The sequence below is a fragment of the Artemia franciscana genome, chromosome 11 (assembly GCF_032884065.1).
Source record: "Artemia franciscana chromosome 11, ASM3288406v1, whole genome shotgun sequence".
Classification (NCBI taxonomy): domain Eukaryota; kingdom Metazoa; phylum Arthropoda; class Branchiopoda; order Anostraca; family Artemiidae; genus Artemia; species Artemia franciscana.
Window position 1 is genome coordinate 34,652,983 of NC_088873.1, and position 23,437 is coordinate 34,676,419.

A 23,437-nucleotide genomic window follows, 5' to 3' on the forward strand; every position below is an offset into this window, starting at 1 on the left:
TTTCTTTCCGAAGCGGTAGAAATGTTTGAGAGTTAAAAAATGAAAAGGAGACAGAATAACAGCAGTATTGCGAGAGTTTAACACCGGTGTTGGGAGATGAACTTATTTCCTGCTAAAAAGGTTTTTTTCTGAAGCAAAATGTTTGAGAGTTAAAAAATGAAAAGGAGACAGAATAACAGCAGTATTGCGAGAGTTTAACACCGGTGTTGGGAGATGAACTTATTTCCTGCTAAAAAGGTTTTTTTCTGAAGCGAAATGTTTGAGAGTTAAAAAATGAAAAGGAGACAGAATAACAGCAGTATTGCGAGAGTTTAACACCGGTGTTGGGAGATGAACTTATTTCCTGCTAAAAAGGTTTTTTTCTGAAGCGAAATGTTTGAGAGTTAAAAAATGAAAAGGAGACAGAATAACAGCAGTATTGCGAGAGTTTAACACCGGTGTTGGGAGATGAACTTATTTCCTGCTAAAAAGGTTTTTTCTGAAGCGAAATGTTTGAGAGTTAAAAAATGAAAAGGAGACAGAATAACAGCAGTATTGCGAGAGTTTAACACCGGTGTTGGGAGATGAACTTGTTTTTTGCTGAAAAAGTTTTCTTTTCCCGAAGTGGTAGAAATGCTTTATACTTAAACATGAAAAAGGGAAGAGTAAAACAATTGTGTTTCGAGAGTATAACAGATTTATTGTGACATGAACTTATTTCCTGCTATAAAAGGTTTTATTTTTCTAAAGCGGAAGAAACGTTTGATAGTTAAAGAATGAAAAAGAGACAAAATAACAGTGGTATTACGGGACTATAACAGTGCTGCTACGCAATAAACTTGTTTCCTGCTAAAACAGCTTTCTATTTCTGAAGTTGAAGAAATATTTTATAGTTAATAAATGAAAAGCAGATTGTGACTTGGACTCAAGTTTATTTGTAGAAGATACATTTGCTTCAAATAGTAATAGGTTTAATGACAGTCTAAAGGTAATATAACTCATAAGATGAATTCCGGAAACATTTCTTTTTTTCAGAAAGTATGTAGTTAGAATATGTAGAATATGTACACATTATATAGAATATGTATGAATATGTTAGAATATGTAATTCAGAACAGTGTAATTAGCTTTAATGTCACTTTGAGTTTAAAATTCTTTTTTTTATTTATTTAATTTTCTATAAAAATCCATAGCTTGGCTTGCTATGTGTATGCTGAAAAACTTTATTGCATAATTTTTAATCCTGACTACATCACTATCAATTTTTAATCCTGATTTAATTTAATTTAATGATTTAATTTAATTGATTTAATCCTGATTTTTAATCCTTTAATTTGTATGATGTAGCCCCGACAATTCAAGTTGTTCATCGTTTAACTCAGTGTAGAACTGGCTTTCATTGTTAGTTTCTTTCAGCTTAGCGTGATAAAAGACAAAGAGAAGTGACAGAAAAGATGAGAAATATGTAATTTGGGCTATATATTTGCATATTAACGGGGGGGGGATATTTGGACAATTTGAAGCCAGAAAACGATTCTTACTTCATAATATCAGAATAACTGTAGCTAGAAGATACTTTTCGGAGGCATGCCTTACTCAACACCTGGGAAAGTCAGAGTTTTCCAGACTGCTATGAAAAAGCATATAAGCCATAGACAACTCAAATATATGCATTATTTCCAATGCGAAACTAAAGATATACTGTCGTATAAATGCGTAAGTTTGGAAAACATGGGTTAAGACCGTACATTCCTGAGTTAAGCACTAGGTTACGATTTGGCTATATTTTTCAAAAGCTTCTTGCTGTTATAAGTAGTGAAACCTTAAACTAGGCTTTCAAAAAAAAACTTAACATCTATTTAACATCAACGTTTATTAGCCTCTTAAGGAGCCGATTGATTTATAAAAAGGCTTACAGATTTCTAAAGATGGCACTATAAAAAAGAAATAATATTCACGGTCAACAGCTGTTGATCATGCAGTAAGAATCAATACTATGACCGAACATTGAAGCTGAAATTTTGAAATTGAAGTTTTAACTATATTCAACTTAACCTGGGGACGGAAGTCTAGGAAGCTTAGAGGAGGTAATTATTTGCGCTGGAGGCGAGAGGGCTAAGTGTTTCTATTCGGTTCGAACAAGCATTCATGCGAAGTTTTCCATTTAACACCTACTGCCTAACATTCTTTTTGGCTAACACCAAAAAATAGGTTTCGTAATAATGCATGTATGAGCCTCTATGAGTTTTTTTTTTTTTTTTTTTTTTTTTTTTTTTTTTTTTTTTTTTTTTTTTTTAGCAGAATTATAATATTTTGTGGGTATTGGTGGTAGATGGAAGGTGTGGTAACCCGATGCATATGTGATATGTAGAGTATTCTAGGAGTAGACATACAAGCCCAGAATGGTGGGCTCCGTGCTTTTTCTGTATATATTAGTCATGTAATAAAGATCTCCATTATCAAAAAAAAATGTTGATTGACGATTTACACTAAAGTTTAACTTACACACGAAACAAATACCTTATTCAACAAATACCATAACCTATACCATACCTTACTACCTTTACCTTTATAAAGGTATTACCATACCTTTATAACAAATACCTTATTCAAAGCATATGTGACATGAAAAGGAATTTTTTGAATAATTCCGTTTAAACTGGAATGTAGATAACCTATTGACTGCCACTTCGGTCAATATAAACTTAAACAGTTTTTTTCTTAGACCAGAGTATCCTAAAATGAAGAGGAAGGATCCTCCTGCCCCATTCAAGCTGGCTTGGGCCCCTATTTCCTCTTTTTGTAGGCTACTTTGTGTTTAAGTTATGCTAGTTCTTGCGCTTCTACCATACTCTTTGGAATAAATACTACTCAAAAGTGCAAGGCAGTTGGAAATATTATCAAATATAAAATTAAACGGCTTTTTCAATAAAATTTCGCTTCGACTTCTCAAAGCTATAACAGCAGAATGTAAAAAAAGAGAAAAAAATGTATTCTAATCTTTTGACAAAAACTTAGAATGTAGTTTCAAGCTCTATAAAACATCGATCTGCACTTGGTAGAAAGTCAGTGTGGTAAAATCAGCATACCTGAAAATAAAGGTATCTAGTAACAGGTATCTCAAAACAGGGCTATCAAAAGATATCTGCTACTAGTAACAATCCATTGAAGTACCGAGTTACGTGAGGCCAATATGCCTGTGCAAGTTTCCTTTAAATTCTTTTATTTAATTTTTGCCCAACCCATTTGGAGGCAACCTGTTTTTCGTTAGGTCAAAGATAGACGAACAAAATGATACTCTTTGGGAATCCTTTGTCCGTAAAACGTGGCCTAGCCAATACCGTTATTCGCCCGAAATAAAACAAAAAGATAAAAAATTTGAAGAATACTGAAAACAGAAGTTTGACCCCTGATGTTTGCGATTTTTTTAAAGAAGAAAACTAGTTTTATGGACTCCAGACGTTGCATGTGGCATCCACATGGGTTGAAAGGATAGACTGAAAAGCCCCCCTCCCCCATTGTTTCGTATAAAATATTTCACTTTTTAAGCAAAACCCTTAGAACAATCAACAATATAAAGTATCTTCATATCCAAATGGAAATCAGACACCATGTTTGACCAGTATTTCAGCAAGCAAAACTAAAAAAAAAGTATAGGTAAGCCAAAGAAATTACTCTATCCAGATTTCTCGGTTCAGGGCTAAGATTTAAATCCAAATTCGGGGTATATTCAAGGCCACATCCAGGATTTTGTTTGAAAGGTTGTATTTGGGTTCGGGAGCGGAGGAGGGGGCTATTTACAAAAAACACACAAAAAACATTTGTTTCTATACATTTTTATTACTTTTTTATGAGCCGGACAGAAAAAATATTAACATTTGAAATTTTCAGATGTACATCAAAAAATAGCATTCAAACTTCAAAATTATTCTAATTTTATTTAAAAATTGTACAACAATACTGCTTTGGTAGCTGTTTTTCTTCTTTTTTTCTGCGTTGCAGAACAGCGGCTATTGCAGCTGAATTATTTTTTTCGTCCGCAGCCGTCTGTAGCTCCAGAATGGTCGGATTTCGGATTTACAAACTCGAAATTTTCTGGGAAACTACATCTCAATTAAAAATTTTGGAAAAAAAGAAATTCTTTTTTGAAATCTGGATTACTGTTATTACTTGCGGAAAGTTTATGAGACACACGAAAATTTTTCTTTTGTTTTTGAAGAGACAATATGAAGTTCTACCAGTATTAAAAGTTATTCTATCTCTGAAAAGTTAAAAAGTCTAAAAAGTTAAAAAGTAAGGAATCCTACAGAATAAAAACTTCAAAATACAAAGTCACAGAAAAAAAAATGTTTCTGAAAAGCAAATGTAAACTTCATTTCCTAGAAGATTGGTCCAGCCGAGTGGGTTGGTGCGCTGGATTCGGAAGTGAGAGGACGCGTCTTCGTCTGAGAGGACGCGGGTTCGAGTCCCAGTGTATCCAATTCTTCAGTTTGGGACAGGGGTCAGTGGTATGACTCTGTAAGCTTAGCCAGAGTCGACCCAGCTCTAAATGGGTACCTGGAGAAATCTGGGGAAGGTAAACAGGAAGGATATGCGAAAGCACAGGATGGTTGGCCCCCAACCCCCCATTGCACTTCCTGGCTGAAGGGCCAAAAAACGGAGATTAGCACCGCCGGTACGGACTGTAAATTCTAATGCCGTATCCTTTTTTTTTTACTTTTAGTTGTCGAAGAGACAATATAAATTTCTATCAGTATCCAAGACAATATGATTTCCAAAAATTTAAGCTTCGAAACTAGGACATTTTACTGAGATAAAATGTAGGGAATTCACGGAATCAAAACTTCCCAATAAAAAAAAGACACAGAAGAAACTTTATTTATGGTAAACCAACGTAAACCTCTGTTCTTAGAAGATCAAGATCTGTCTTAAAACTGTCGCAATCAAAGGAAAAAAAAAAATCAAAACATTGCTCTGACGCCACGTACAATATGACGTTTTTATACTGGAAAACTACTGGAAATTGCACACACTTCACTGGAACTTTTCTACCTCGATTCTCACACCAAGAAAAAGTCCTGAGTTTCCATCTCTTACCACTTTGGATCTACACCCCATTGATCACCGTAAAAAGCCCTTAAAAATGTAATATAGTAAATGTAGCATAATATACTTTCTACTAAACACTAACCATTCTCACAAACGTTCCTAACTACGTTTCTAGCTTTGCTTCCTAAGACACCATCAGGGACGTCACAAAATACTCTACAAAATTAATCCATCTGTCTTCTGCTTTTTCCATAGTTACACCTGCATTAGAACATAGGCAGAAGTCAATCCACGGAACGATATTTTACTCTGCTTTACACCAAGCCAAAGTAGCTTAATCATAAAGTTTCTTTGCTGACTTGTTGGTGAAGGCAAAATAAACCTTGAATTCCTTTCTACTAGATACAGAAAACAAGAAATCTTTTTAAGGAACGATGTCAATCCACCAAAAATAGGAGGTTGGGTTTCTCGGAGCTGAAGTTAGGTCTTTTCTTTGGGGAGAGGAGGATATGTAAACTTTGTCGCCCCCTGCCGCACTATCAATGCTGTAAATGTTATAATCTTATCCAAAACATTACAATTTAAGCTTGTCCTCCCAGGCGTGCCGCCCGGGGTGCGGCATCAACGTTTATTAGCCTCTTAAGGAGCCGATTTATTTATAAAAAGGCTTACAGATTTCTAAAGATGGCACTATAAAAAAGAAATAATATTCACGGTCAACAGCTGTTGATCATGCAGTAAGAATCAATACTATGACCGAACATTGAAGCTGAAATTTTGAAATTGAAGTTTTAACTATATTCAACTTAACCTGGGGACGGAAGTCTAGGAAGCTTAGAGGAGGTAATTATTTGCGCTGGAGGCGAGAGGGCTAAGTGTTTCTATTCGGTTCGAACAAGCATTCATGCGAAGTTTTCCATTTAACACCTACGCCCCAACATGCTTTTTGGCTAACACCAAAAAAATAGGTTTCGTAATAATGTATGTATGAGCCTCTATGAGTTTTTTTTTTTTTTTTTTTTTTTTTTTTTTTTTTTTTTTTTTTTTTTTTTTTTTTTTTAGCAGAATTGAAATTTTCCCTATTGTCTCTACGTTGCATTTGTTTGTTGTTGTTTTTTTTTTTTTTTAGTAGAATTATAATAATTTGTGGGTATTGGTGGTAGATGGAAGGTGTGGTAACCCGATGCATATGTGTTATGTAGAGTATTCTAGGAGTAGACATACAAGCCCAGAATGGTGGGCTTCGTGCTTTTTCTGTATATATTAGTCATGTAATAAAGATCTCCATTATAAAAAAAAAATGTTGATTGACAATTTACACTAAAGTTTAACTTACATACGAAACAAATACCTTATTCAGCAAATACCATAACATATACCATACCTTACTACCTTTACCTTTATAAAGGTATTACCATACCTTTATAAAAAATACCTTATTCAAAGCATATGTGACATGAAAAGGAATTTTTTGAATAATTCCGTTTAAACTGGAATATAGATAGCCTATTGACTGTCACTTCGGTCAATATAAACTTAAACAGTTTTTTTCTTAGACCGGAGTATCCTAAAATGAAGGGGAGGGATCCTCCTGCCCCATCCAAGCTGGCTTGGACCCCTATTTTTTCTTTTTGTAAGCTACTTTGTGTTTACGTTATGCTAGTTCTTGCGCTTCTACCATACTCTTTGGAATAAATACTACTCAAAAGTGCAAGGCAGTTGGAAATATTATCAAATATAAAATTAAACGGCTTTTTCAATAAAATTTCGCTTCGACTTCTCAAAGCTATAACAGCAGAATGTAAAAAAGAGAAAAAAATGTATTCTAATTTTTTGACAAAAACTTAGAATGTAGTTTCAAGCTCTATAAAAACATCGATCTGCACTTGGTAGAAAATCAGTGTGGCAAAATCAGCATATCTGAAAATAAAGGTATCTAGTAACAGGTATCTCAAAAGGTATCTCAAATCAGGGCTATCAAAAGGTATCTGCTAGTAGTAACAATCCATTGAAGTACCGAGTTACGTAAGGCCAATTTAGCTGTGCAAGTTTCCTTTAAATTTCGTTAATTTCCTGTTTTTCGTTAAGCCAGATATAGATGAACAAAAAGGATACTCTTTGGGAATCCTTTATCCGTAAAACGTGGCCTAGCCAATACCGTTATTCGCCCGGAATTAAACAAAAAGATAAAAAATTTGAAGAATACCGAAAACGGAAGTTTGACCCCTGATGTTAGCGATTTAAATTAAAGAAGAAAACTAGTTTTATGGACTCCAGACGTTGCATGTGGCATCCACATGGGTTGAAAGGACGGACTGAAAAGCCCCCCTCCCCCATTGTTTTGCATAAAATATTTCAATTTTCAAGCAAAACCCTTGAAACAATCAACAATATTGTAACAATCCAATTGTTCCCCAGCGATTCAACCTGCGATTGTTCCCCAGCGAGAACCTCCAACCGGTACGACTCTAGTTCGGCATTGTGAAGGGACACGTTTAAACGGAGCATAAATGGGAGACAGTAACAACGGCCATCAAACGGGTAAAATTAACCTTGACTGGGCTGGACAATCTGTCTTGGCTTTTTTCTACAATTGGCCATGACTTCCACTTTTCCCACAACTATTCCCTTTTTTTTTAATTCAAAAATCAACGGATCTCGGTCATATCCAAATGGAAATCAGACACCATGTTTGACCAGTATTTCAGCAACCAAAACTGTAAAAAAAAAGTATAGGAAAGCCAAGGAAATTATTCTATCCAGATTTCTCGGTGCAGGGCTAAGATTTAAAATCCAAATTCGGAGTATATTCAAGGCCACATCCAGGATTTTGTTTGAAAGGTTGTATTTGGGTTCGGGAGCAGAGAAGGGGGCTATTTACAAAAAACACGCACAAAACATTTGTTTCTATATATTTTTATTACTTTTCTATGACCCGGACAAAAAAATTTAACATTTGAAATTTTCAGATGTACGTCAAAAAATAACATTCAAACTTATTTAAATTTTATCTAAAAATTGTACAACAATACTGCTTTGGTAGCTGTTTTTCTTCTATTTTTGCGTTACAGAACAGCTATAACGCTATTGCAGCTGGGTTTTTTTTCGTCCGCAGCCGTCTGTAGCTCCAGAATGGTCGGATTTACAAACTCAATTTTCTGGTAAATTACATCTAAATTGAAAATTTTGGAAAAAAAGAAGAGAAAATCGAAACTTCTTTTTTGAAATCTGGATTACTGTTATTACTTGCGGAAAGTTTATAAGACACACTTAAATTTTTCTTTTGTTTTTGAAGAGACAATATGAAGTTCAACCAGTATTAAAAGTTATTTTATCTCAGGAAAGTTAAAAAGTCTAAAATTTAAAAAGTGAGGAATCCCACAGAATAAAAACTTCAAAATACAGTCACAGAATAAATTTTGTTTCTAAAAAGCAAACATAAACTTCATTTCCTAGAAAATTAAGATCGGTCCAACTTTGCAAATTATATCTGGATGTTTCACTTCATTTTTTGACATAGAAGATTGCATGTCTTCTGTCTTACCATGTCTTCTGTCTTACTTCTAATGGCATTAAACATCTCAAATATAATATGTACAAAAATAGACAAATAATGAAAAAAAAAAAAAAAATCAGAACCACTGTTTCGAAATCAGGATCTCTGGTATTATTTCCAAAACTCTATGAGAGATACGAAAACTTTTATCCAGTTGTCGCAGAAATAATATAAAGTTCTAGCTTATTCAAGATTTTCAAGATTATATTCTTAGCATAATTCAAGATTATATGATTTCCAAAAATTTAAGCTTCGAAGCTTGGGCATTTTACTGAGACAAAACGTAGGGAAATCACAGAACCAAAACTTCCCAATAAAAAAAGACACAGAAGAAACTATATTTATGGTAAACCAACGCAAGCTTCTGTTCTTCGAAGATCAAGGTCTGTTTTAAAACTGTCACAATAAAAGACAAAAAAATCAAAACATTGCTCTGACACCATGCACAATATGAAGTTTTTTTTTACTGGAAAACTACTGAAAATTACACACACTTCACTGGAACTTTTCTACCTCGATTCCTATACCAAGAAAAAGTCCTAAGTTTCCATCTCTTACCACTTTGGATCTACACCCCATTGATCACGGTAAAAAGCCCTTAAAAATGTAATATAGTAAATGTAGCATAATATACTGTCTATTAAACACTAAACATTCTCACAAACGTTCCTAACTACGCTTCTAGCTTTGCTTCCTAAGACACCATCAGTGACGTCTAAAAATACTCTACAAAATTAATCCATCTGTCTTCTGCATTGTAAATTTTAGACGCTCCAATTTTGTGTTCAAAAGCTCCTGGAAAGTTTTGCGTAAAACATCCTTATAGTTTTGCTCCGCTACACAACTTGCTGAGAAAGCAAACTTTTTCCCAACAATTTCATGTCATATTCTAGTAGAAAAACTAAATTTGCTGTCTGATAAGCACAGAACAGATTGCACATGTCTTCCAGACTTTTGGAAAAATTCTGGAAAAGTCGATCTTGAATATCAAATTACGATTTTTTGAGTTAATCGACTAATTCCATGAAAAGCAGGGAAGATGGGAACTGTCCTTTACACGAAATTACTGTGCTCACTTGGAAATCATTTCCGAAGTTTTCATAACGCATCAGATTTTTTCTACAAATAGTTTTTTTTTCATGGCGGATATACAGGTGTAAATCTTCTAAGAACTGAAGCTGACATGGGTTTTCCATGTGACTTTTCTATTTGCAGTTTTGATTCTGTGAATTCCTTGCACTTTACCTAAATAAAATTGAGTAGCTTTGAAGGTTGACATTTTAGAAGTCAGTTAACTTTAATACCAATAGAACTTTATTAGAACAATAAACTTTAACACCAATAGAACTTTATAACAACAGAACGTATTATCACTTGGACAACCTAAGCAGATTTCCGTATCTTTCATAAAATTTTGAGAAATAATACCAGAAATCCTAATTTCTAAAAGAAGCTCTCAATTTTTAGAATTTCTAAAATTTTATTTAACAATTATTATATTTAGACATTCAATGCCATGAAAAGTAGGCATGAAGAAATGCACTTTTTCAAATCCTTTTATATTCTCTAAAAATAAAGGTTTACACAACGAATTGTTTTACGGATATTCATTAAACACAGTAAATACTATAAATTCTTAATGCAGGTAAAAAAAAAAATATATGAGGACATTACAGGATGTAAAATTTAAATATTACATAAGGATATTTAAAATATTAAACAAGGACAAAATACAATTAAATATTCTATACAATTAAATTAAATGTATACAATTAAATGTATAAATGATACAATTGAAATTTAGGTTATAATACTATCCTTACAGATTATATAACATCCTTATTAAATATTAAATAAGAATATTACAGGATATAGAATTTTACAATTACTTCGTACATACAGAACTCATTTCAGAATTCCTGGAATCACACGGTGATATTGCAAATAATAGCTTACAATAATGATATACTATTTGCAAACGTGATACGGGGGCATTCAAATATACTACCAGTGAGACATAGTTGCATATGTTGCTCTGCAACTATGACCCATGGGTAATTGCTGCGACATTCCACAGGGCCTTGGCCCCATAAGTACAGTCTTCTAACATTTCCAGACTTAGTGGATTCAGCAAGAACGATTCATCAAACGATTAATGGAAACTTTCATGTTGTTCATGAGACACTTCTAAACTTACAAAAAAAATAACTCTTGGGAGTCAATTTTAGGCAAACAAAACATTTACGGACATTTTTCTTCGAAAACGCTACTGCTGTCTACGGATGGCTACAGGTGGTTTGTCTATATTTCGAATGTGAAAGCTTTAGCTGTGAAAGGTGAATGATAACAAACAATATTAAGTTAATTTTTATTTTGAAACTTGACTCATGTTTACATCTAGCACCCCATGCATGGAATTGTTTAACTACGACTTTAAGAAACATCGATAATTTTCGTGAATTTCGACAGGAATTAAAGCTATTTTGCCTTAATATTTATGGTTTTGATAGTTGAGTGGGCCTCAAGTAGAGCCAAGATGTTGGTTTTGTTTTAGGCGATACTGGTCAAGCGGTCTTAGTTTCTTTTTATTGTGTCTTTTTTAAGTGTAACACCGTACCGATCGAAATGCAGGATAGCTGAACATTTTTTTTTTCTTTTTCTTTTCTTTTCCTTTTTTTCTTTTTTCTTTTTCCTCTCCTTTTTCATATTGTTTTTATTTGTACGTGTATTAGGGTTTTAAGCCCAAACAAGCTTTGCTTGTTTGCTTGTTTTGTTTATTTATATCAATAAACCCATCTTTCTCTCTAAAAAAAAATGCAAATATCTGCATCGTTTTTTCATGTCCGCATTTCCTACATTAAGAAACATCAATTTTTCATAGGTTAAAACACATCAATTTTCATTTTTGTCACAAAATACGAAAAGTGAACTGAAAAATACAGGATTTTTACACTTGATAGGTCATTTAAGGACAAATACCTTCCACGGGTTATCACTACTTATAAGCAAGAAAGTAAACACAGTGGGGTCGTAGCAATAATTATTGTATAGCTTACATTTATAGGATCAATAGAAATTATCGAGCCTCTCCACCAATCAGAGGCAAGCCACTGACATTTTCATCTTGGATAAGTTGCGATACTGGCAAAAGGTCCAAAGCAATCCATTCAGATAACAAAGCTCTCACTTGTGTCTCTGTACCTAAAAAAAGGACATATCGATATTATCCATATAAAAAAAACATATCGATAAAAAAAGAAACATCAATATTATAATATTGTGAGAGAGGAAAAAAAACTATTGGCCAAAAAATAATTGGTCATACACATCAAATACAAACAGAAAGAAAACAAAAGAAAATCAGTCGAATCAATTTTAATCAAATTAATTTAACTCGAATTAAATTCCATTTTTTGCTTCAATTTTTCCAATATTTTGAGCAGATGTTGATTGTAAGATCTTCTTATAGGTTTTATTGTAATGCAAAAAAAAAAAAAATTGGAAAGACAAATATGAAGCAGTTTAGGATAGTCTTTATTGTAGCCAAGGCTGCCACTTGTAGCACGAAAGTGGTATTTTAGCATGACCAAATTGAAAATATGGACGATCAAAATTCAATTAAATGATGCATTTCACCTCAAAATATACATCAGAACATTTTTTATACATGACAATAATCTACACACATTTAAACACGGGATATGCGTGCGCGCGTTCATTTCTCTCATTCAGCGCCCTGATCAGTTGCATTTTTTATGGATATATTTTTTTCTCTGCATCTAAGAAGATTGAAAACTGACATAAAAACTAATCTAAATAAACTTGAACGGACCATGCGCGTGTCGCAGCATAAACTACGACATGCGCAAAAGTTTGCTGACCGTAGTACCAATCTATTTATTAAGTGAAAATAAAGAAAAATTACAAACATTAGACCCCACAAAGGCTCTTTGGCCTTTGATGGTGGGAGACTAACCATTACATCAATTAATATAGAAGAAAACCAACAAAAAAATAAACAATGACATATATGCTTACGTAGCAAAATCAATTAATAAAGGAAGTGGAAAAAAATTAATATAGAAAAAAGAAAAGAAACGAAAAACAACAAAAGCAAAATAATGATATATCTGCTTATGTACTAAAATCAATCAATAAATGAATATAGTAAAAAAAGAGAAAAAAAGAAAAGAAAAAAAAAGAGAAAAACATACCAAACCAATCAAAACAAGTGGAATATATAAATTGAAAAAAGAGAGAGACGGGAAGAGGTACCTGCATTGTGGGTATTGGAACTAGTCCGTCGGGAGGACATTAACAAATTTTTAAACATAAAACATCAGGACATTAAAAAATTTTTCAAAATTCTTTTGAAACTCCCAAACGAGTGACATTCTTGAGCTGAATCAGGTAGGCTGTTCAAAACTTTATGACAAGCAGTTAATGAATTAAAGTCAGATCTCACCGATGGAGTAAACAAAATATTAATATTCCTTGAATTGCAAAGGTGATGCATAGAACTAACACTGACGAAAGAAGGAGTAGTTTGTAAGGCTGAGAGAACATCCCCATGAAGTTGATGAAAGGTGAATGACGCGCAAGAAAGAATGTAGAGTGACCGCAAATCAAGTAAAGGGCTAGTTAGGTTAGTTGTAGAACAATTGGTTTCCTGTATAATCCTTCTTGCTTCATCATGCGACTTAGATAGTGGTTTCAGAAAAGAAGAAAAAGTTGACATCCATACAGTAGGGCAACAAGAGACGTAGGATTGAACTAAGCATTGGAACAGAACTTTTAAAACTGATCCAGGAAAAATATGTTTTAGTTTCCTCAAAATTCCTAGACTCCTTGAGATCTTCATATTAATTAGTCCAATATGATGCTTGAACGAAAGGTTCTCATCAAGAAGAATACCGAGGAATTGAAAATATCAATCCTTAGGTCTACTGAGAGAACCCCTAGAAAGGTGGATATCAGATTAACTGAGGGCACGACAGAGAAATATGGGAAAAAATCAAAAAACTTGACTTAGCAACATTTAGGGCAAGGCAATTAGCATCAAACCAGAGAACAACTCTCTCGAAGAGGTTCACTACTTTAGGAAGCATCTCAGACTCAGTTCCAACTGTAGTACAAATAGTACTGTCATCAACGAAGGCAACGAGAGCGTCCTCATACTGCAAAAGTGAAGGATTTTTTTTTTTTTGCATTGAAAGATTCAGGATGACATAGGCGATAGCAAACTAAGGGTTTCTGCTTTTTAACCGCAACTATAAGGTCATTAACATAAATCAAAAACAGAAACGGACCAAGAACAGAACCTTGAGGAACACCAAACTCAACTTCAGACGAAAAGCTGGAAAGAGAATCGACAGAGATAGTTCTACCGGACAAATAGGAGTCAAACCAAGAATGAGCCTGTCCTCTTACACCAATGTGTGATAGCTTGTAAAGAAGAATCCCATGAGTTAAGGAATCAAAAGCCTTACGGACATCCAGGAATATTGCCGCAGGGATCAAACCAGAGTCAAGCGCGGTGTGGAGAAAATTTAAAAGCGTTACACATGCATGTTCCGTAGAATGTTTAGCTCGGAAGCCAAACTGAAAATCATGAAAAAAAACTTTTAGCCTCTATAAAAGCTAGTAGTCGGGAAAGCATGGTCTTTTCAAAAATTTTTACTAAAAACAGACATAAAGGATATAGGTCGATAATTGCCTGGATCATTTCGAGGTCCACCTTTCTATAAAAAAAATTACTTTAGCTCTTTTAAGAGAACAGGGGAAAATCCCATTTTCAAAAGAAAGACTTATAAGCTTCGTCAATGGAGAAATAATTGAAGGAACAATGATCTTAACTACCATAGCTGGAATGCAGTCAGGGTCAGACGCCGAAGAACTTTTCAAGCTATTTACAGTCCTGGCTACTTCAACCTCAGAAGTTGGATACAACACCATCGACTTGTGACAAGGCGGACCAAGATAAGATTTGTAATCTGGTTGAGACAACGAAAACCTGACTGAAGAAGCTGTAGTTTTCCCAACATTAGCAAAAAATGATGTAAATGCTTCCAGAACAGATGGAACGCCCTCCGCAACCACATCACCAACCAAAAGACTCGGAGGGATAGAGGGAGCTGGAGAAGAACCTTTAAGAACGGAATTAATCAGTTGCCAAGTCTTACGAATATCCTTCCCACAATCTGAGAAAATCTTCGAATAATAAAGGAATTTGGCCTTCGGGCAACCTTTAGCCTTTATCCTTATTAAATTAAAAAGAAAAAAAAGTTTTTTTTAAATGAAAATAAGGAGCGACATTGAAACTTAAAACGAACAGAAATTACTCCGTATATGAAATGGGCTTTTCCTCCTCAACGCCTCGCTCTTTACGCTAAAGTTTGACTCTTCCTCTTAACTCTAATTCTTAAAACAGTAAAAAACTTTAGCGTAAAGAGGGAGGCGTTGAGGAGGAAAAGCCCCTTTCATATACGGAGCAATTTCTGTTCGCTTTAAATTTTAGTGTCGCTCCTTACTTTCATTTAAAAAAACTTGTTTTTTTATTTAATTTCTGGACGTTTTTTAATTAATGCATGTTTTGATCATTGCTCTCCGCACATACATAATTAAAATGAAATTTACATATTAATTTTTCTTTTGGCTAAATGGCTTTCTCATAGTTTTAATCGGAAGATTTTGAGAAAAAAAGGAGCGAGGGAGGAAGCCTAGTTGCCCTCCAATTTTTTGATTACTTAAAAAGGCAACTAGAACTTTAAATTTTTTACGAACATTTTCATTAGTAAAAAATATACATAATTAAACTAATTAACTTACGTAACGAAATTCTATATTCGTATGTTTTTATTGCTTATATGAGGGGGTTCACCCCTCGTCGATACCTCGCTCTCTACACTAAAGCTTAAATTCTGTCCCTTGAATCACAAAGGCCGTAGAATAAATAGTTGAAATTACTAAAAATACTTCAGCGTAAAGAGCGAGGTATTACGAGGAGGTAAACCTCTCATATGCGTAATAATTTCTGCTTGTTTTAAGTTTTAATGCTGGTCCTCACTTTCAGTTGAAAAAAAACTTTTCATATTTATTTTTTCATTGTTTTTTAAATAATGCTAAAAGATCCTGCGCCACCTTCATTGAAAGTCTCTTACCAATTGAGAAGTTTTTCCATGGAAAGATCTTCCCACCTCAACTCTCCCTCCCAAACCAAAAATAAATCCCCCTGAAAACATCCGTACACTTTTCAGTAACCATTACTATATGTAAACACAGGTCAAAGTTTGTAACTTGCAACCCCTCCCACGGGGACCGCGGGGGAGTAAGTTGTCCCCAAAGACATAGTTATTAGATTTTTCGACTATGGTGAATAAAATGGCTATCTCAGAATTTTGATATGCTGACTTTGTGGAAAACATGAGCGTGAGAGGGGGCCCAGGTGCCCTCCAATTTTTTTGGTCACTAAAAAGGGCACTAGAACTTTTAATTTCCGTTAGAATGAGCCCTATCGCGACATTCTAGGACCACTGGGTCGGATCGATTACCCCTGGAAAAAAAAACAAATAAACACGCATCCGTGATTTGTCTTCTGGCAAAAAATGCGAAATTCCACATTTTTGTAGATAGGAAACTTCGAAAGCTTGAAACTTCTACAATAAGGTTCTCTGATACGCTGAATCTGATGGTGTTATTTTCGTTAAGATTGTATGACTTTTCGGAGGTGTTTTCCCCTATTTTCTAAAATGAGGCAAATTTTCTCAGGCTCGTAACTTTTGATAGGTAAGACTAATCATGATGAAAGGTATATATTTAAAATCGCATTAAAATGCGATTTGTTTTATGTAACTATTGGTATCAAAATTCCATTTTTTAGAGTTTCGGTTACTATTGAGCCGGTTCGCTCCTTACTACAGTTCGTTACCACGAACTGTTTGATTTTTTTTAAAGACAAAAGTTTTTTTTAGGATTGTCTAAAACATAGGAACAAAAGCGCCAGATGTTAAAGGGTTCTGGTTATTCAGAATTCATTTCAACAAAGCAACGTTCTATTTGAAAAAAAGAACTAATTGATAAAAGTAGGTTTATTCTATGGGCAACAAAGATTAAACAAAATCAATTTTCTGCAACCTGAAGGGGAGAGAAGGGGGCGATTTCAATTTTTTCGATGAAAACACTAAAAAGGTTAATTTATAAAGCAAAAAAGGGGGAGATAGGAAGAACGCAAATGCCTCTTTACCCTTCCCTCGCTAAATTAGCTTCTATGATTTAAATTAAGGGCAAATTTTATCCAGATTAAATTCCAATGATCCAGTTACAACCAACCTAAATCAGATAAATATCTGTCGAGGTAAAAAATGTCGAATCCCATTTCACTAGATGCTCTTTTACTTCTTTGCATAATTGAAGTGTTTTGACTGAATAATCGATTAAATCAATAAAGTATTTAATTAGATAGATGAAGTATTTTGATTTTATGTCAGTCCAACATTGTATTTCCTTGCAAGTACTTACTATATAGACTACTACTATAACTACTACTACTATACTATACTATCCTATTAATATACTATCGCTACTACTATACTATATAGAATGTATTTCATTTAAAATAACTCATCCCTAGGGTTCCACTTCACCAGCCACTATATGATATTAAATTGCTCGATTCAGTACGACTTGTGAAAAATAAGCCCGATTCATTAAACGATTCGCTTTTCGGGTTTAAAAAGAAAAAAACTTACAATTATTTTTAAGATAAATCTATAAAACAGTCATGGCAGTATTAGACTAAATTCGTATCAAAACTTACAGAAATAACTGGATTCCTTGGGTTTATATTATGGTTTATTGTTTTTTAATGTCGAGTAATGCTAGCAGTAAAATATTTCAAAATGTTTCCGGTTTTAAATTTTGTTGGCAGCTACTACTTCCATTATCCTCGAATTTCTCGAAAAAAATCTGATTTTCAATATGACTCCCAAAAATAATGAATCTATATATTGCAAATATCTGCGGACCGTTAACTTTTGAGAATATTTGACTTCAATTTTCAAGGGTAATCATTGAAATTTCAGGGTAACGACCGTTAATTTTCGAAAACAATTGACAATTAATTTTTGAGGATAATAACCGTTAAAATTCAGTGTTTTTCATTTAAAATAACTCATCCCTAACGTCCCACTTCACCAGCCATTATATGATATTAAATTGCTCGATTTAGTACGACTTGCGAAAAATTCAGGGTGATGATAGTTAATTTTTGGAAACATTTGACAGTTAATTTTCGAGGATAATAACCGTTAAAATTCAGCATTTATAAAGCTTTTTTATTCAACGTTTCTCATTTGAAATAACTCATTCTTAAGGTCCCACTTCACCAGCCATTATATGATATTAAATTGCTCGATTCAGTACGACTTGTGAAAAATAAGCCCAATTCGTTAAACGATTCTCTTTTCGGGTTAAAAAAAAAAAATTACAATGGTTTTTTAGATAAATCTATAAAACAGTCATGGTTGTATTAGACTAAATTCGTATCAAAACTTACAAAAATAACTGGATTTCTCGAGTTCATATTATGGTTTATTGTTTTTTCATTTCGAGTAATGCTAGCAGTAAAACATTTCAAAATGTTTCTAGTTTTTAATTTTATTGGCAGCTATTACTCCATTATCCGTGAATTTCTCGAAAAAAAATTGATTTTCCAATATTTCCCCCAAATTAACGAATCCATATTTTGCAAACGTTTGCGGACTGTTAATTTTCTGTAATATTTGACTTCAATTTTCAAGGATAACCGTTAAAATTTCAGGGTAATGACCGTTAATTATCGAAAACGTTTGACAGTTAATTTTCGTGGATAATAACCGTCAAAATTCAGCGTTGTTCATTTGAAATAACTCATCCCTAAGGTTGCACTTCACCAGCCATTATATGATATTAAATTGCTCAATTCAGTACATCTGGTGAAAAATGAGCCCGATTCGTCAAACGATTCTCTTTTCGGATTTAAAAAAGATTTTGTTGCGATTATTTTCTAGATAAGTCTATAAAACAGTCATGGTAGTATTAGACTAAATTCGTATCAAAACTCATAGAAATAACTGGATTTCTCTTGTTTATATTATGGTTTATTGCTTTTTAATTTCGAGTAATGGTAGCAGAAAAACATTTAAAATATTTTTATAGTTTTAAATTTTATTGGCAGCTACTATTTCCATTATCCTCGAATTTCAAAAAAAAAATGGATTTTCCAATATTTCCCCCAAAATTAAAGTTGACAAAAATTAACGAATCTACATCTTGACCTTGGCGAACCATTAACTTTCGAGAATATTTTACTTCAATTTTCAAGGATAACTGTTAAAAGTTAAAAGTAATGACCGTTAATTTTCGAAAACATTTGACCATTAATTTTTGAGAAAAATAACCGTTAAAATTCGGCAGTTATAGACGATCATTTTCAAAAATATTTCTAAAAACACAGTTTACTTCCAGGAAAATACGAGGAAACCACAAAAATTGTGGGAGGAATGGAAGCAATGGTTGCGGCTGCTGAGCCTTCCAGTCTTACTACTGAGTACCGACCTTCTATTTCCCCCAAAATTAAAGTTGACAAAAATTAACGAATCTAGATCTCGACCTTGGCGGACCGTTAACTTTCGAGAATATTTGACTTCAATTTTCAGTCTTATTTTCAGCCTTCCAAGTCTCAATTTTCAGCCTTCCAGTCTTACTACTGAGTACTGACCTTCTATTGCTGCACGTCCTTTGTAAATATAATCAATAACACCAAGTATCTCCGAATGGGTATTTTTGGTGAAAAACAGGACAGCCTCCCGTGCCGAAATTTTTTTAAAGATTTCTCCGAACTTCGGGCTGAAAGAAGACAGGATGACCCGATGAGCTGAAAAAAAACAAACAAATAAACAAATTTTAAGGGATAATACAGGCTGCTGGGTAACTGAAATGTTGGTGTCATAATAGAATCAAAACATTTGTACCGATATTAGTGTTGATCTATTGACAATTAGGAACTGAATAGATTTATTGTGGTATTTTTACACATCTATAGGGGAGGAGCAAAAATCAACCATGGGGGCACATATCTCCAATCCCCTCAACATTTAAGCCCTCCAAAATCAAAAATGATGCATTGTGCTAATTCATAAAATATTATCGATTACTTTTTTTTCTCCAAGTGTCAGGCATGAATTTTGAAAAAAAAAAGAAAAACACTTTTAATGAAAGAATAATGTGAAGCTTTTTCTGCATTTTGCAATCTTGGTTACACAACAAATGAAAAAAAAAAGATAAGAAATATCAATATTAAAGTGGAGCTGGAACTTTTCTCAACTCCTACCCTAAAGGTCATGTAGCCTGGCGCAAGTAGAGAGAGTATATATATATATATATATATATATATATATATATATATATATATATATATATATATATATATATATATATATATATATATATATATATATATATATATATATATATATATATATATATATATGCAAGACATGGCTGATGGCCATATTTGAAACTGTAAAGTTCTCTTCGAAACATTAAGGATTAGAAAAGTTGTCTGAAAATATGAAAAAAATTATTTTTGCAATTACGGCGCAAATAAATTGTTTTCGCAGACTAATATTCCTAGCCCACAGCTAAACTTAACGACAAATTAATTTGTCATCATGATATAAGTCATGTCATGTGTGCACACATATTTATATGACTAAATTTTATTTGTGGTAATCTCTGTTTCTTTAAGGTTCAATAGTTCATGGTAAATTCCATCCGTTTTTACTCTTAATGATTGTGGAACTTTTCTAAACCTCTACCCTAAAAGTCATTTAGCCTGGTGCAAGTAGTGAGAGCATATATGCAATAAAATAGCTGATAGCCATATTTGAAATTCGTAAGTTCTTTTCGAAAGATTAGGGATTAGAAAAATTGCCAAAGAATACGAAAAAAAAATCATTTTTACAATTACAGTGAAAAGAAATTGTTTTCCCCAACAAATATTCCTAGCCATCTTAGCTAAATTTCACGACAATTTATTTGTCATCATGATATATGTAATGTCAGTCGTAAACACAAATTTATATGACTAAATTTATTTGTGGTTTTTTTTTGTAGTTTATTTCATGTTCAAAACATTAGGGATTAGAAAAATTGCCAGAGAATGTGATAAAAAAAATCATTTTTACAATTACGGCGAAAATAAATTGTTTTTGCTGAAAAATATTCCAAGCCATCTTAGCTAAATTTCACGACAATTTATTTGTCATCATGAAATATGTCATGTCAGTCATGCACACAAATTTATACGACTAGATTTAATTTGTGGTAATCTCTGTCCGTTCAAGGTTTATTCATTCATAGTAAATTCTATGCCCTTTTATCTTTCATAATTATATGACTTTAGTCATACTTGCTTTTTACTACCGCTCTTTCCTAGTCTATGGAAAATTCTTCCGAAAAACTTCTTAAAATAAAAGAAAACCAAAATAAAAAGGAGATCGACTTACCTTTAACATACTTTCCACCAGCTGATATTATGATATCAGAGAAAAAACCACTTCCAACAAAGCTTCCAAACGTTTTTTCTTGATTAGCCACTTCTGAAATGACATGAACAATCGGCTTTTCAATTATTTCAGCCTCTTGGTCAATTGAATTCAGAGCCACATGAAGCTCAGATACATCAAGAGCTTTCGCAATGTCCCTAATATCGGCACAAGGTGTTATAACCTTCCCTTCTCCATTGTGGCAAAAATCCAATACCTGAAGTGATAGAATAATTCTTTTCTGTTATTTCTATTAACAAAAACTAGACTAGTCTATTTTTATCTTGTTTTATCTTTATTTTTTTTTTCTATTATTTTTTTATTATTGTTACTATTATTATTTATTTTATCATTATTTGCTTATGTTATCATTTTTTTATATTTATTATTATTTTTTAATTTTTTTTCTTTATTTTTATCTTTTAACTAACTAGGCTATTTTTATCTTGGCAAAATTAACTACCCTCCCACCTATGATTCCAAGCCATCTCAGCCGGTTCTTTATTATATACATACTATTTACTTTCACGAAGGGTGCCATTCGGCAATCCATCACAAAGCTTACTTTGTAGAATTATCTTAACTGAATTGAACAATTGTTGCAAGGTCAATAGAGGATATATATTTTTCTCTATTTCTCTATATATATTTTTTCTATTCCTTATTTATTAATATTTCCATTCCTAATTTTATTAGCTTTAATTTCCTAAAATTCGATTTCCCTTCTTCAAATTCTATACCCCTAACCTCCTAAGATATATTAAGTTAAATAAATGTAGAAATCATCTTGATTCCAAAAATTGCCTTCATTGAAATATACGATTGTTTCAGGATTGATAAAATAAACAACTTTCCAGTTTTTGTGTTTGTTTACTCTGATTTTACTATTCATAATTCCATTTCTACATTATTTACCATGAGCTTCAGGACCCTCCCCCTCCCATTTTTTTTAATCTCAATCCTCCAGAGATATATTGCCTTAAATAGCCACATAACTAACCATAATTTCTAATATTCCGTTCATTTTAGTACAAGGTTGATTGTGCTCATGTAGAAGGGACAAGTTTTGTATCTTTTTTTCTAAATTTAGAAGCAATACTTACTTAATAATTTACCTTTAACTTCCTGTGACGATTCTTCTTCTCCTAACTCCCCTCCCCCCTTTGCCACACCTTTTTTTAGATAAACACATTTTAAATAAGAAACTACAAAGATCTGATTCCTATAGTTACTTTCGTTAAAGAATGTAGTTGTTATCGTTCTCTTTATTTTCTTTTTATCTTTCCCATTTTATTCTTCCTTTTATCCTATCTCTTTATTTTTCTTCTTGTCTTTTTTTTATCCCTAGTCCGATCAGTCTTACTGTGCGGCTGCAGGACGTGGCTCTCAAAAGTCGCCAAAGGACACGCCCTCAACACTTTTGAACACAGATGCCTGAGGAGCATACTGGGGTTACGTCTCAGCAATCGAATCCCGAATACGATCATCACCCAACGATGTGACGAGAAGCATGACATCACAACTATCATTCAACGCCACCGCTTATCCTGTTTCGGCCATGTTTGCTGATGACCGGCCGATTCTTTTACAAATCAAATCCTACGCTGCAAACCAGCATCTGATTGGAGGAAACAGCACGGAGGGCAACCAAAGACTTGGCTCAACTACGTCAAATCTGACCTCGAGCCGATTGGTGGCTTCTAGAGACATGGTCACAGATGAGACCCTTCATGGCTCGAAATTTTTGCCCCATTAACACAAGACCGTAATCTGTAGAATTCAACAGCCAACCAGATCCTGTTGCCAAGAATAGCTACATAGTTTGTGACATGAACCAAATACAAGTAGGTAAGTAACTATTTTCTTTTTGAAAAATTTTCAATAATACCATTCTTACATTCTTTATAAAAAATTTCCACGATATTATCTTGAAAAAGTGGAACAGTTACAAAAATAAAACCCGACTCATGAATCAAGGAAAAGAATAAGCTGTGGAAAAAGTGGTTCTACCCCCCTTTCTAGGGCTATAACAAAAGAAAGAGTTTACGGCTAGATCATGTTTTATGAATCAAGGACAAATACCCAAAGATTATACTTTTTGGCCTATCAACTTCGGGCCAAACGAAAAGCAGGTTGTTCACGAATGGGGTGGATAGAGGTTATAGGGAGGGATTTAAAAAAAAGACTTAAGCTTTAAATGAAATGGGGCAGAGGAAGAGCGTGCGCAGCATTCTGCCCTCGGACAACTTGGCGTTAAAGTCAGTAGGAT

At 33.3% G+C, this 23,437-nt stretch overlaps 1 protein-coding gene across 1 annotated transcript in view; it reads right to left on the reverse strand.

Moving 5' to 3' along the window:
• Positions 1–6,830: 6,830 nt before the first annotated feature.
• Positions 6,831–23,437, reverse strand: part of LOC136033130 (uncharacterized) — an 81,390-nt gene continuing 64,783 nt past the window's right edge. Inside the window, exon 7 of the mRNA XM_065713768.1 lies at positions 6,831–6,948. The gene's annotated coding sequence lies outside the window, so the exon portion shown is untranslated. The remainder of the gene's footprint in view (positions 6,949–23,437) is intronic.